The 12,845-nt window shown below is 37.8% G+C and overlaps 1 protein-coding gene across 2 annotated transcripts in view; it reads right to left on the bottom strand.

Annotated features, from left to right (window-relative positions):
• Positions 1–12,845, bottom strand: part of SH3GL1 (SH3 domain containing GRB2 like 1, endophilin A2) — a 91,489-nt gene that overhangs the window by 38,682 nt on the left and 39,962 nt on the right. The window lies entirely within an intron of this gene.

Raw genomic sequence — 12,845 nt, 5'->3', positions numbered from 1 at the left:
GGGGGGGGGGGGTTGAAGGGGAAAGGAGGAGCATGAATCATGTAACCATGTTAAAAATGAATATTAATAAATGTTAAAAAAAAATGCATACAAACCTTATTCCTAGTTCAAGGTTTTTACTAATGTTTAAATTGTGATTCTATGATCTTCTGATCTAAGATTCTTGGTTTGTACTTTGATTGGGAGGACTAGTTTTTATATAACATCACTTGATCCACATCACATCAACATCCACAACAGTTAACTAGTCATAAATCCTGGTAACAGACATCTTAGGTTTCCCTTTCATTCTAGACTTGACCATCAGTCTCATTCTGCATACAACAAAAAAAGGAACTAGTTTTTCCAAATGTGAAATTCCAAAGATTTTCAAATACCTATGATCTCAGCATCACAAATTCAGAAATGAAAGGGACCTCAGAGGTCTTTTCATCTAAGCCAAGTCCTCCATTTTATAGATGAGAAACTGAGGTGTAGAGAAGTGAAGTTACTCATGAGGTCCCACAATTAATGAGTATCAAAACCATTAGTGGAACTCTTTCTTAAATCCATTACTCTTTGAAGTCGCCCAGATAGCACAATAAGACTTCTGATTTCTAATCTAGGACTCTTTTTTTTTTAAACTACAATATTCTAGAGAATCCTTATCATTCTCTCTTTTTAAAAAATAATTATGAACTTAATCCCCCATCTCTATCACAAAATTAACAAAAACAAACATTTCCACATATGAAGAAAAGGACTATATATGAAACTGTGAGTATATATAGATGCATATATATATATACATATATATATATAAAACAACTTAGTTATTATTTTTCAGGTGATAATGACTAGACCTGCAACTTCATTGGTGTAATGGAGCATATTCCATCTACCAGTGCAAATTCACACCTTTTCTTCAACTTCTAGTGTTACAGAGTTAAAGAAGTATCAAACTCCTGGGGCTTATAAAACTCCTCCAGAGTACAGAGGAAGTAAATTAAGTTATAACTGGTCAATGTTTAACAGTATAAATAAAAATTCAACATAGATAATGTTAATTGGTGTTTCTCTTTGACACCCAGGGTGACAGAGTATGTGGCAGAAGTTAGGACTTGACCAGATCTTCTTGGCTTTCAGACAAGTTCTCTATTCACTATGCCATACTCCTTTAACAATATTTAACAATATTCCTAAAAACTTACATATTATGTTTAAGAAGATAGAACCAACACTGCCCTACTTGTTTGTCCCCCTTCTAAACTTCTTTCTGTTTTCTTTTAATTTTAATGTTTCACTGAAGGCCTTTTTTCATCACCTCATTTTTCACAATTTTATCTTTGCCCTCCTTAAAAGCTCTCCTTTGTAAAACAGTCAAACAAAAGTGGCCACATCTGAAAATTTGTATATTCTTCAAGTTTCAACTTTCTACCAAGAGAAAATAAGAATATTTCATCATTAATGTTCTGCAGTTATGGCCGATCATGACACTGATTGATGTCTTACATAGAAGTATGTATAATTTAATCATCTCAACAAGAAACCTAATCAATACAACAGAGAAAATAGGCTAATGTGCAGGCTAAAGATCTGAGCCATCAATTGCTTTGATGGATTAAGATATTTTTAAGAAGAGAAAAAATAAGACTTGGTAGGGAATTAAAATTAAAGAGGTAGTTCTGTACTGCGTGGTAACCAGTAGCAGCAGCACTGAGAATATAAGAAGTATATTTCTCTAAAAATTTTTGCTAAACAAATGATTGCTGAACTTTTAAGCCTTGATAAGGAATGAAATTAACTTCCTCAATCTTAAAAGACTAAGTTAACTTAACCTGCTGAATGAGGCACTGTCAATCAATAGGCCAAAGACTTTTCATATTGTTTGCTTTAATAAATATTTGCATTGTTGGTTGAATGAAAAGTTGTTACACATTTTAAAATCATAGATCATGTATTTAAAGTTAATCAGGATCTTTAAGGCCCCATCTTGTCCACCTCTTTCATTTTATAGAAGAGAAAACTGAGGCACAGGAGGGTTAAGTGAACTAAGGTCACACAGTAGTAAGCCTATGAGGCAGGATCTAGAGCCAGGCTCTCTAACACCACAGCAAGTGCTCTTTTGATTGTGAATCACAGTAAGGTAAATTTTCTGGCATATCCTCCTTGGCTTTCTGTGTACACACACACACACACACACACACACACACACACACACACACACACACACACACACAATTTACTCAATGACAATAATGAAAATAATAATAATAATAATAATAATAGCCATTTATATATAACTTTAAGGTTTGCAAAGTACTTTATATATGTTAACTTACTTGATCCTCAAAACAACTCTGTGAGGTAGGTACTAATTCCCATGTCACAGATAAGGAAATTGAAGCTGAGAGAGGTTAAGTGACTTGGCCAAGATCACACAGCTAATAAGCACCTTTTTTAAAACCCCTACATTGTCTTACTATCAATTCTAAGATAGAAGGCAGACAAGAACTAGGCAATAAATGACTTGCTCAGGGTCACATAGCTAGGAGGTATCTGAGGCCACATTTGAACCCATGTCTTCCTGACTCCAGGCCTGGCACTCTACCAGGTGTGCTACCTACCTACCTGCCCCAGTGAATAAGTATCTGAATCAGAATTTTAACTCGGGCCTTGCTGACTCCAAGTCCAGCACTCCAGCCACTGTACACCTAATTCTTTCAGGGTTGGGATTGTCTTATAATACTTTGTATTGTAAGAGGGAAATTTAGGTATTTTATAGATATGTATTTAAAGTGTGGCCGCCAGGAATCAGCAATTCAGGTTGATTCCGTAATTAAATCAGACCTAAGTCAGCATTGGGTTAAGGCACTTTATTTACAATCAGGAAGGTAAAGATATAGGAATAAAGAAAAAGGGAGAGGCTAGTCCAGGCCTACAGAGGCCTGGACGGAGAGAGAAGGCTAAAAGGCTAAATAAATGAAGCTGCAAGCCACAAGACTTAGCAACCAGATAGGCTAGTGCCTACTTAAGGCAGAGTTTGGAAGTGGGCTAGGTAGGCCAAGGAAGTCAGCCTAACTTACCCACGTGACAATACAAAGTGGAAGCGGTCTGTGATCTCAGGAGCTCCTTCACCACCAAGTTCAAGGCAGGAACTGCCTCCACAGGAAGTAACCAACATACTTGAAGAGATAGTGTCTTTCGTCACTTCCTGTGGGTCCACCTCTAATTCAAGTGGACAAATGGCAGTCTCTACACTGATTTTGGACTGCTCAAAGGGCAGTCCCTTGTTCTTGATTTGTTATGTATTGTCACGTGTGGGTAACTCGTCTCCCCTCCCCACTAAGGGAGGTGGGAGTGACCTCATCTCAGGTAGGTAGAGTTTTGACTATAGAATGGACTAGAGCTAATTTTATTTACACAGTATCTTCTTTATATCCTGTGCCTAATAAAGTAAATGCACAGTTACCACTTATATGATTGTGGGATGAGTATTACTGATTTTAAAGAAAAACCTTACCTTCTCTCTTAGAATCAATACATAATATTGATTCCAAGGCAGAAGAACAGTAAGGGCTAGGCAATAGGGGATAAGAGACTTGCCTGAGGGGGGTGGCTGGGTGGCTGGGTGACTCAGTGGATTGAGAGCTGAGCCTAGAGACAGGAGGTCCTGGGTTCAAATCTGGCCTCAGACACTTCCCAGCTATGTGACTCTGGGCAAGTCACTTAACCCCCATTGCCTAGCCCTTATTGTTCTTCTGCCTTGGAACTGATACACAGTATTGATTCTAAGATGGAAGGTGAGGGTTTAAAAAAGAAGAGAGAGAGACTTGCCTTACTTACAGTCACACACAGGAAGTGTCCATGATCAAATTTGAACCCAGGACCTCTTTGTCTCTAGGCCTGGTTCTTAATCATTTGAACCACTTAGCTGCCCCAATATTACTGATTTTTAACAATTTTTCATATTGTTTAATAAATGTTGGAGGGGATGTGGTAAAATCAGAACACTAATGCATTCATTGCTGGTGGAGTTGTGAATTGATCCGACCATTATAGAAGGCAATTTGGAACTATGCCCAAAGAGCTTTAAAAGAGCGCCTGCCCTTTAATCCAGCCATACCACTACTGGGTTTATACCCCAAAGAGATCATAAGGAAAAAGACTTGTACAAAAATATTTATAGCTGCGCTTTTTGTGGTGGAAAAAAATTGGAAAATGAGGGGATGCCCTTCAATTGGAGAATGGCTAAACAAATTGTGGTATCTGATGGTGATGGAATACTATTGTGCTCAAAGGAATGAAGAACTGGAGGAATTCAAATTCCACGTGAACTAGAACGACCTCCAGGAATTGATATAGAGTGAAAGGAGGAAAATCAGAAGAACGTTGTACACAGAGATTGAAATGTTGTGGCACAATCGAACATAATGGACTTCTCTACTAGCAGCAATGCAATGATCCAGGACAATTCAGAGGAACTTATGAGAAAGAACGCTATCCACAACCGGGCAAATAAGTGTGGGAGTAGAAACACAGAAGAAAAACATTTCCTTGGTCACATGGTTCGATGGGGATATGATTGGGGATGTCAACTCTAAATGATCACTCTATTGCAAATATTAATAATATGGAAATAGGTCTTGACCAGTGATACATGTAAAACCCAGTTAAATTGCTCATTGGCTACAGAAGTCGGGGGAGGAAAGACTACAAATCATGTAACCATGGAAAAATATTCTTAATTAACTAAAATTTTTAAATAAATAAATAAAAGAATGCATGCTCTTTGATCCAGCCATACCACTGCTGGGTTTGTACCTCCAAGAGATAATAAGGAAAAATACTTGTACATATTGTTGCAAATCTAGACTTTTTCCCTGAAACCTGTTTATTAATCTAATTTGATCACTTATTTTACTAGGATTGGTTCTTAATTTTATAGATATGTTACTAAGTTTCTTTGGTTCACTTTGTTTTTTTAAACCCTTACCTTCTGTCCTAGTAACAACTCTAAGAAAGATCTACAATTCCAACTACAGAGAAACTCAAGTGTGATCGATCATACAAGTCTTTGAGCACCTGCAATGTCAACCTTTTGTGTTTTATGGTTCCAAACACAAATGCATTTCAGGGTTTTAGGGCTCCTAGCACTTTCAGCCTGAAGAAAAAATTCCTGGGTTAGCATAAGAAGAAGTCATTTGGTGTCTGGAAGATGCTGAGCTGAATAAATGTCATTTGATATCACAGCTGTCACTCCTCTCCCTTGGCTACTCTTCAAATGTGCAACAAAAAACTCTTCACTCAATTCCTTCCAAATAATCACTTGTCCAAATGAATCCAAATCCTTCCAGATTGACACAGCAGGAGAAATGGAACCAAGGTGGGAATGGACAATCAGAAAGAAATTACTTTAGAGAAAAACCAGAGATGATAAATGGAAAAGACTACTTAGTAAGCAGACTGAGGCGCTAGAGAATTTAGCATAGGCTTTGTCTTAAAGACATGAATACAACTTTCCTATGAATACACAATTCATAAGAGTATTAACTCATGGGGGTCAGAAATTCCATCCTTATGACAATGAAAAAAGTGCCTCATTATGTTACCAGTTGGCTAAAAAGAGAATGCTCAAATCAAGTAGATTTTGTTTCTTTTTTGTCATAAACTAACACCTCTAACAATGCCAAGCATAACTCCTCTAGCCCCCTTCCTACAGACATCTACCATCTATTGTGCTTGTCTGAAGGAGAAACATGGCAAAGAGTACAATGGACTTAAAATAAGAACACCTGGCTCAAGTCCCAGCTCATTCAACTTGCTCTATGTGACCATGGCTAAGTGACTGCCTCATTGAGTATCACAGTTTTTTCATCTGTTAAATAAAACTTCAGTGCTCTATGATTCCCTTGCTCTTAAACTATGATGTAGCTCTTAAGCTACAGTTGCTTAATTTGAAGTTCTGAAACTGTATAACAGATATTCACTCAAACCAATGTGATCTCTGCCCAGATTATCCTTCCCCTTCTCCCACTGCAGAGATGAACCAAAACACTGGAGTCTATGATTTAGCAGGAATAGGAAAAGGATACTATATATGAAAAAGGAACCTCTTCAGCTAGAGAGGAAGGAGGGGGTGGGGGGACTCAGGGAAAATGAACGAGTGTGGCCTAGATAAACCAAAAAAGGTCAATTCCTGAAGGTTATAGGTGACTCATATTTTTTCCTTCTTGCTGCCAATTGTGAACGTGACTAGGGGTAGAGCTATTGTCACTATAAGTCACTTCTATGGAAGGGGAAGTGCTTTTCTCAGCTACACAGTCAGCATTCCTCAAGGAGAGTGATGACTAGTAACTCGTGTAATACACAGTTTGAGTGATGGCAGTGGAAGGGGAGAGGACAGGTCAAGAGTTGAAGCTTTCCTGGTGTGCAGCTCAACAATACTATTTTTAAGGTATGTTATGTCTATGTTGGCTGACAATAGGAATCAGTTCTTAACCTATGAGATCCACTTGTTTATTCAATTATTCAACAAATATTTAAGGCCCCTGTTATTACAGGGTTATATTTAAGCAGGAAAGATAATATAAGTGTGTGTGCTAGAGGGGTTCTGAGTAGAGAGATATCATTTCTGGCTGAGAGGAAAAGGAAATGCTTCATGGAAGAAGTGAAATGTGACCATGGGCTTTAAGGAAATGGAGGTAGGTGGGCAGAACTTTGATGGGGGAGATGAGAGAAGATTACTCTAGATCCATGGTTCTTAAAAGTGGGGTCTGTGGGGGCAGCTGGGCCTAGTGGATTGAGGGCCAGATCCAGAGATGGGAGGTCCTAGGTTCAAATCTGACCTCCGACACTTCCTAGCTATGTGACCCAGGCGGAAGGTAAGGGTTTAAAAAAAATTTTTTTTAAGTGAGATCTGTAAACTTGTTTTCAAAACTATTTTGATAACTGTACTTCAATATAATCGGTTTCCTTTCTAATACTCTGCATTTTATTTTATATGTTTTAAAACCCTTCTGAAAAGGGGTCCATTGGCTTCATCAGATTGCCAAAGGGGTCTAAGACAATAAAAGTTAATAATACCTGTTCTAGATGGACTAAAGAATGTGTAAAAAGCCAAAAAAGCTAGAAAACCAAAGGCATGTTTAGAAGAGTTCAGACTGGCTAAGCCAGGGGTATGAAACTGAGGATTAAAAGGTAACTTAGATGGAAAAAGTTAGATTCATTCAAATCACACAGAACTGTGTAAATTATTTTGGACTTTGCAATTATTACTTACTTTTTTTTTACTACTAATTACTACTATTGACTTGCCAAGGTTACTACTGCTACTAATGATCATTCATGTTCACAGAGTTACACTCCCATGTCTTGCCTCCATACCTTTGTACTAGTCAGGGCTTACAACTATAACTCACTCCCTCTCCTCACCTCCACTTTACATAATCCTTTACTTACTGAAAGACTCAAATCAAACTCAATCTGAAGAAGGTTTTCCTGATCATTCTAACTGCTAGTGCTATCCCACTCCTTGAGCTACCTTGTATTTCTTCTGCATTGATTTATATATAATACATATTGTCTTTCCCAACAGAATGCAATTGCCATGAGAGCAATGAGTATTTTGTTTTTGTCTTTTTTTTTTTTGCCTCACACAATTCCTGGCTCACAGTAGAAGTTTAATAAATACTTATTGATTGATGAGGATAATAAATAATAAAAAGAAACAATCTCCTCAAAGTCCAAACAACTATCCATGTGATGGGGGAGCGCAGGGGGTGGAGGGAGTAAAAATGGAGAAGGAATGATAAAGATCAGAATGGCAGAAAGGACTAAAATACAAATATTCCATTTGCCTTGAATTTGCTACAATAGCTATGAAGGCCTGGAATAAACCCTGAAATGCTGACCAAATGGGTTCTGGTAATACCACCATGACTGGATTAATACCCTGGCCAGTGGGATATAACTACTCCAACAGGCCTGATAAAAAGCTAGGAAAGATTAGAGCTATATAATGCCCTACTTGGGATTATTTTTATAATTAATTTAACATGGAAGATAGTGAAGTGTTTTAGTACCACAAGAAGGCAAGACATATTGAAGCTAATCAGAAACACGGCACTTGGCTGGATAAGCTCTTTGCAAACATTGCTGACCACTGAAGCAAGCAAACCAAAGATAAACATGAAAAAGGACTGGAGACTTTTATTATCTGCCAGTACTACATCATAATTAAATTGGAAGCCAATCTTACCAGGCACGGGCCTGAGCTTCATACTGATTTTTGACAATAACAGATTTAATTTCACATTACATATCAATATAATGCGGATAAATGAAGGGCAAATTTAAGAAATAACTTCATTCCTAAATCCTAGATTATATTAAAGACAGGCAGAAATTCAGGAGTTATTTAAATCTGAAGAGGGAAAGCTGAAGATCCTGAAAGCATTGAAAAACTACAATTATATCTTCAGAAGTGCTGCCTAGTAATGAAATGAATTGCAAAAATAATGCCAATGTCTCAAATTATTCTGAACAAGAGATAGATGTACTTAGAATGAAATTCTGAAAATCTTTTTATTTTGGTGGGGCCACCTAAAAGACTAATTCTACCAAAACAGTAATTCAAAAAAGTTAATATATTGATCAACCAATAAACATTTATTAAGTACTTACTCTCTGACAGGCGCAGTGATGCAAAAAGAAGGAAAAGACCTCAAGGAGTTTACAGTCTGATGGGGAAGACAAAAACATGCCACCAAATACAAAGTGTGAGATACACAGGATAAAGGAAGACACTGGAACAAGAAAGTGGGATTTTCACCAGACATTAAAGGAAGCCAGGGAGATCACTAGTCAGAGTGAGGAGGCATAGTCCAGAGAAAATGCTAGATTGTTCAGTTCTGCAATAATGTTTGTATTGAAAACATTAATTTGTTCCAACAAAATTGATATATTAGAGAATGCAAAGTTCTGCTTCCAGTTCCATTATTCACCTAAAAGAGTTCTCTCCAAAGTTACCCACGATTTCTTAATTTCTTAATTGTCCTTTTCTTACTTTAGATCCTTTTTGACTTCTCAACAGCATCAGACATTATCACCACCCTCTGGGGAGTCTCTTCTTTCAAAGTTTTCATGATGCTGCTCTCTCTTGATTCTCTTCACTTTTCAGTTTTCTTTACTGGATTTTCATCCATGTCATGGCCACTAATCATAAGTATTTTCTATGGCTTTATGCCAGGTCCCCTTCTCTTTTTGCTTTATATTATATACCTTTTGGTGATTTCATCAGACACCATGGGTTCAATTATCATCTCTACGAAGATAATTGCCAGATCTATACAGCTACCTCTAAGACTACCGGCTGAATTATTTTCACATATCTTCTCTTGGGACGTTCCCCCAAACTCAACATATCCAAAAGAGAATTGTTTTCCCCCTAAAACTGTCCACTTTTTGAATATCCCTATTACTGTGGAGGGTACCACTATCATTTCAGTCAACCAGGCCCTCCACCTTGCTGTCATCCTTAACTCTTCATTCTTATTCACCCCACATAGCCATTCCATTGCCAAATCTTGTTCTTTTTCTTTTACATCTCCTATGTGTATGCATATACACACACAGCCCTTTTCACCATTCATTTATTCACCACCCTAGTTCAGGCTCCCATCATGTCTTGCCTCAACTACTGAAACAGCCTTCTATCTGAGTCTCTCCCACTTCAATCTATTATCCATTCAGTTTCTAAGATTTTTTTCCTGAGATTTGATCATGTTAAATTCTCTCTTTCTGTCCCTCCCTTCAAATGTTTCACAATTAAAGTTCTTCATAACATTGCCAACTTTCTATCCTTCTTATACCTTCTTCCTTTTTATCAACTCTAGCCACACTGGCCAACTTCAATTTCTTCAAATATGATATTCCATTTCCTGTTTCCATGATGAAAAAGCCAGTTTGCTCTGGCTGTCCATTATGCCTGGAAAATTCTTCCCCCTCAAAACTACCTTCCTTCTTACCTTCCTTGACTTCCTTCAAGACTTAGCTCAAATTCCAAACCTTACCTTTTATAGGAGATCTTTTCCAGTTCCCTCAGCTGTTAATGCTTTTCATCCACACTCTTTTTCTCTCATAATTACCTAGCTATTAAGTCTTCCTCCATGACAATGTAGACTCCATAAGAAACGGGGATGTTATTGGCCTTTCTTTTTATCCCCTGTGTTAGCACCATGCCTAGCATGTAGTAAGCCCTTAATAAATGATTGTGTTTCAAATAAGTGACTTTTGTATCAAAAAACAAGAATAGTGACTGCAGCTGACCAGCAGCTACAAAATATTCTTGCATGGGCTTGGCACCTGAAAGGGAAGCTGGGGACTGAGGGAATATGGGTAGAAGAATTTAAAGCTTAAGGTGGGGAAGACAAAAAGAGGGAAAAGAGACACAGAGACTCAGGATTCATCAGCGTAGCATCCAGCCTGTTGACTGCTCCTCTGATGATGAGAGAGAGTAAACTACAGGTAAAGACAATTTTATTGACGTTTTGGGGAATGGGAGATTGTTAATCAAACATGTGACATGGTAGAGAATTTAACATCAGCTTGGTAAACAACAACAAGATAAAAGAGATGGAGGCTAAGACAATGTAGTGGTCAGCGCCCAGCCCAGAAGTTCATTTGACCTTTGGACTGTAGGTGTGGGGAGGGGCCAGAATACCACAAAATTTGAGCCTCAATTCAATGCAAAGATCTAGAAATCAACTATGTGAGATATTAGAATATATCGGTAAGTCTGGTACATTAGCACATTGCTCATAAGAGTCAGCTATTGAATGCATCTTTAATACTTTCATGATCTGTTATATACCTGAAACCCTACAATGACCTCTTCCTCAATTATAGACCATGTATGCAAACTTGTTGATACACCTTAGACAAAGCAGTTACAGATTTTATAATATGATTCACAACTCAAAAACATATGAACACAAAATAATATACTGGCTAGGAAGCAAAAAGGATGTATCAAAAAATTCCAGCAGTATAAAGAACAACTTATTACTGAATTGGTAATTACTGAACAAGTGATGTGAAAATGCTTTAACATTTACACTACACCAACTTTATTCATTATTACTGCAAAGCTTTTGACACTGTTCCACACTCATAGCTTAGTCGATAAAAAGAAATTATTTTATCCACTTGTGCTGCCAAGTATTCTTCTAAACATGAAACATAAAAAATAAATAAATAAATCAAATTTACCTTTTCTATCTCAATTAATCATATATAAAATGAGAACAAATAACAATAATAATGTCAACACTATTAATGAACTGCCATTTGTATCGTACTTTAAGGTTGACAAAGACAGTAAGTTATGGAAGGGAGACTAATACTCAGGTTTCCCTCTTCCTAGTGTAACATTTTTTCTGATACATACCATAAAGCCTATCTAATGGAATTTTATAATCTTCAACATATTTTTGAAAAGGTACCTCTTAGCAGGAAGGCCCTTCTCAGAGCCCCTCAAATTAATCCTGTTTATAAACTCAACCTTACTAATTTTTGAGTAGGCTCTATTTCTGTTTCTTCACTTTTAAACTGAGTGACTGAGGGTCACTAATTAGCATATTACCACTACAATTAACAATACTAATAAATTTCTGTAGCATTTTTGGGCTCATAATATGATCCTCTCAAAACGGCTCTATGAGGGAAGTAGTACAAATATCTCCATTTTATAGATGAGGAAATTGAAGCTCAAAGAGACTTGCCAAGGGATATGCATTAAATGTCAGAGTGTAACTTGAATACAGCTCCCTGGCTCTAAAAACCAGTGTTCTATTGAGACATGAATTATTAAATGAATGAAAAAGTACTAAAGTGCTTACATATGCCAAATTCTGCAGGTCCTGGGAATACAAATGCCAAAATGAAGCAATCCTAGTCCTCAAGGCCCTTATATTCTAACAGATAGAGACAATACACATAGGGAGGGGAGCAGTGGCAAGAAAAGGAAGTTTTGGACCAGAGCAGTAACGGCAAACCTTTTAGAGACTGCATGCCCTACCCACCCACCCCCAAGACTGAGTGCCAGACTGCAGAGAGAACAAGTGCTCCAACTGGGCTGCTGGGTAGATGGGAGGGTGATATGAAAAATGTCCTAAGGCATCCAAGCATTCTGCTCCCCTCCAGCTCTGTTGCATGTGAGCCATCCACCTTACCCCAGACAGTGGAGGAAGGAAGCGCTCCCATTGGGCTGCTGGACAGAGGGGCGGGTGAAGTGAAAAAATGTCCTCAGGCACATGGAGATGGGGAAGAGAGCAGCTTGGAGAGGAGGAGGAGAGCAGCTTGCCTGAGTCCCCCTGCTTTCTAGTAACAAACTCTGGTGGCTATGCCCACAGAGAAGGCGCTGTGTGCCTTTTTTGGCATGCATTACATAGGTTCACCACCATGGTACTAGATGGTCAAAGGGATGGTAAGTATAACTAAAAGGCTGTTGACTGTCACAGACTTTCCAAAAGTAAGCAATTTGATTACTGATGGGGGTTGAAATAGATACAGCAGAGACAAGATATTCAGGAACAGATATACTAGAAGTACAGTCTTCAGTAGAGGGGGATGGGTGATTTTAAATTCATTTATTCACCAATAAGGACCATCTTAGTCCTACAACAAGGTTTCAAAGCTGAGTAGATCAATACTTTCAAGGTTGGGGATTTTCCTAGAAGCTTGGTCCAAGGAATGCTATCTCAGATATGAGAATAGGGGATAGTGATAGGGTATATGGCAATATGTCCAAGGTGGACCTAATGTTGCCTCATCAGCATGCTCAGAGGATTAACTATTTAATGATT

The sequence above is a fragment of the Gracilinanus agilis genome, chromosome 1 (genome assembly GCF_016433145.1).
Source record: "Gracilinanus agilis isolate LMUSP501 chromosome 1, AgileGrace, whole genome shotgun sequence".
Taxonomy (NCBI): Eukaryota; Metazoa; Chordata; class Mammalia; order Didelphimorphia; family Didelphidae; genus Gracilinanus; species Gracilinanus agilis.
Note: the sequence above shows the minus strand (reverse complement) of the source record. Positions and strands in the feature narration are given on the sequence as shown.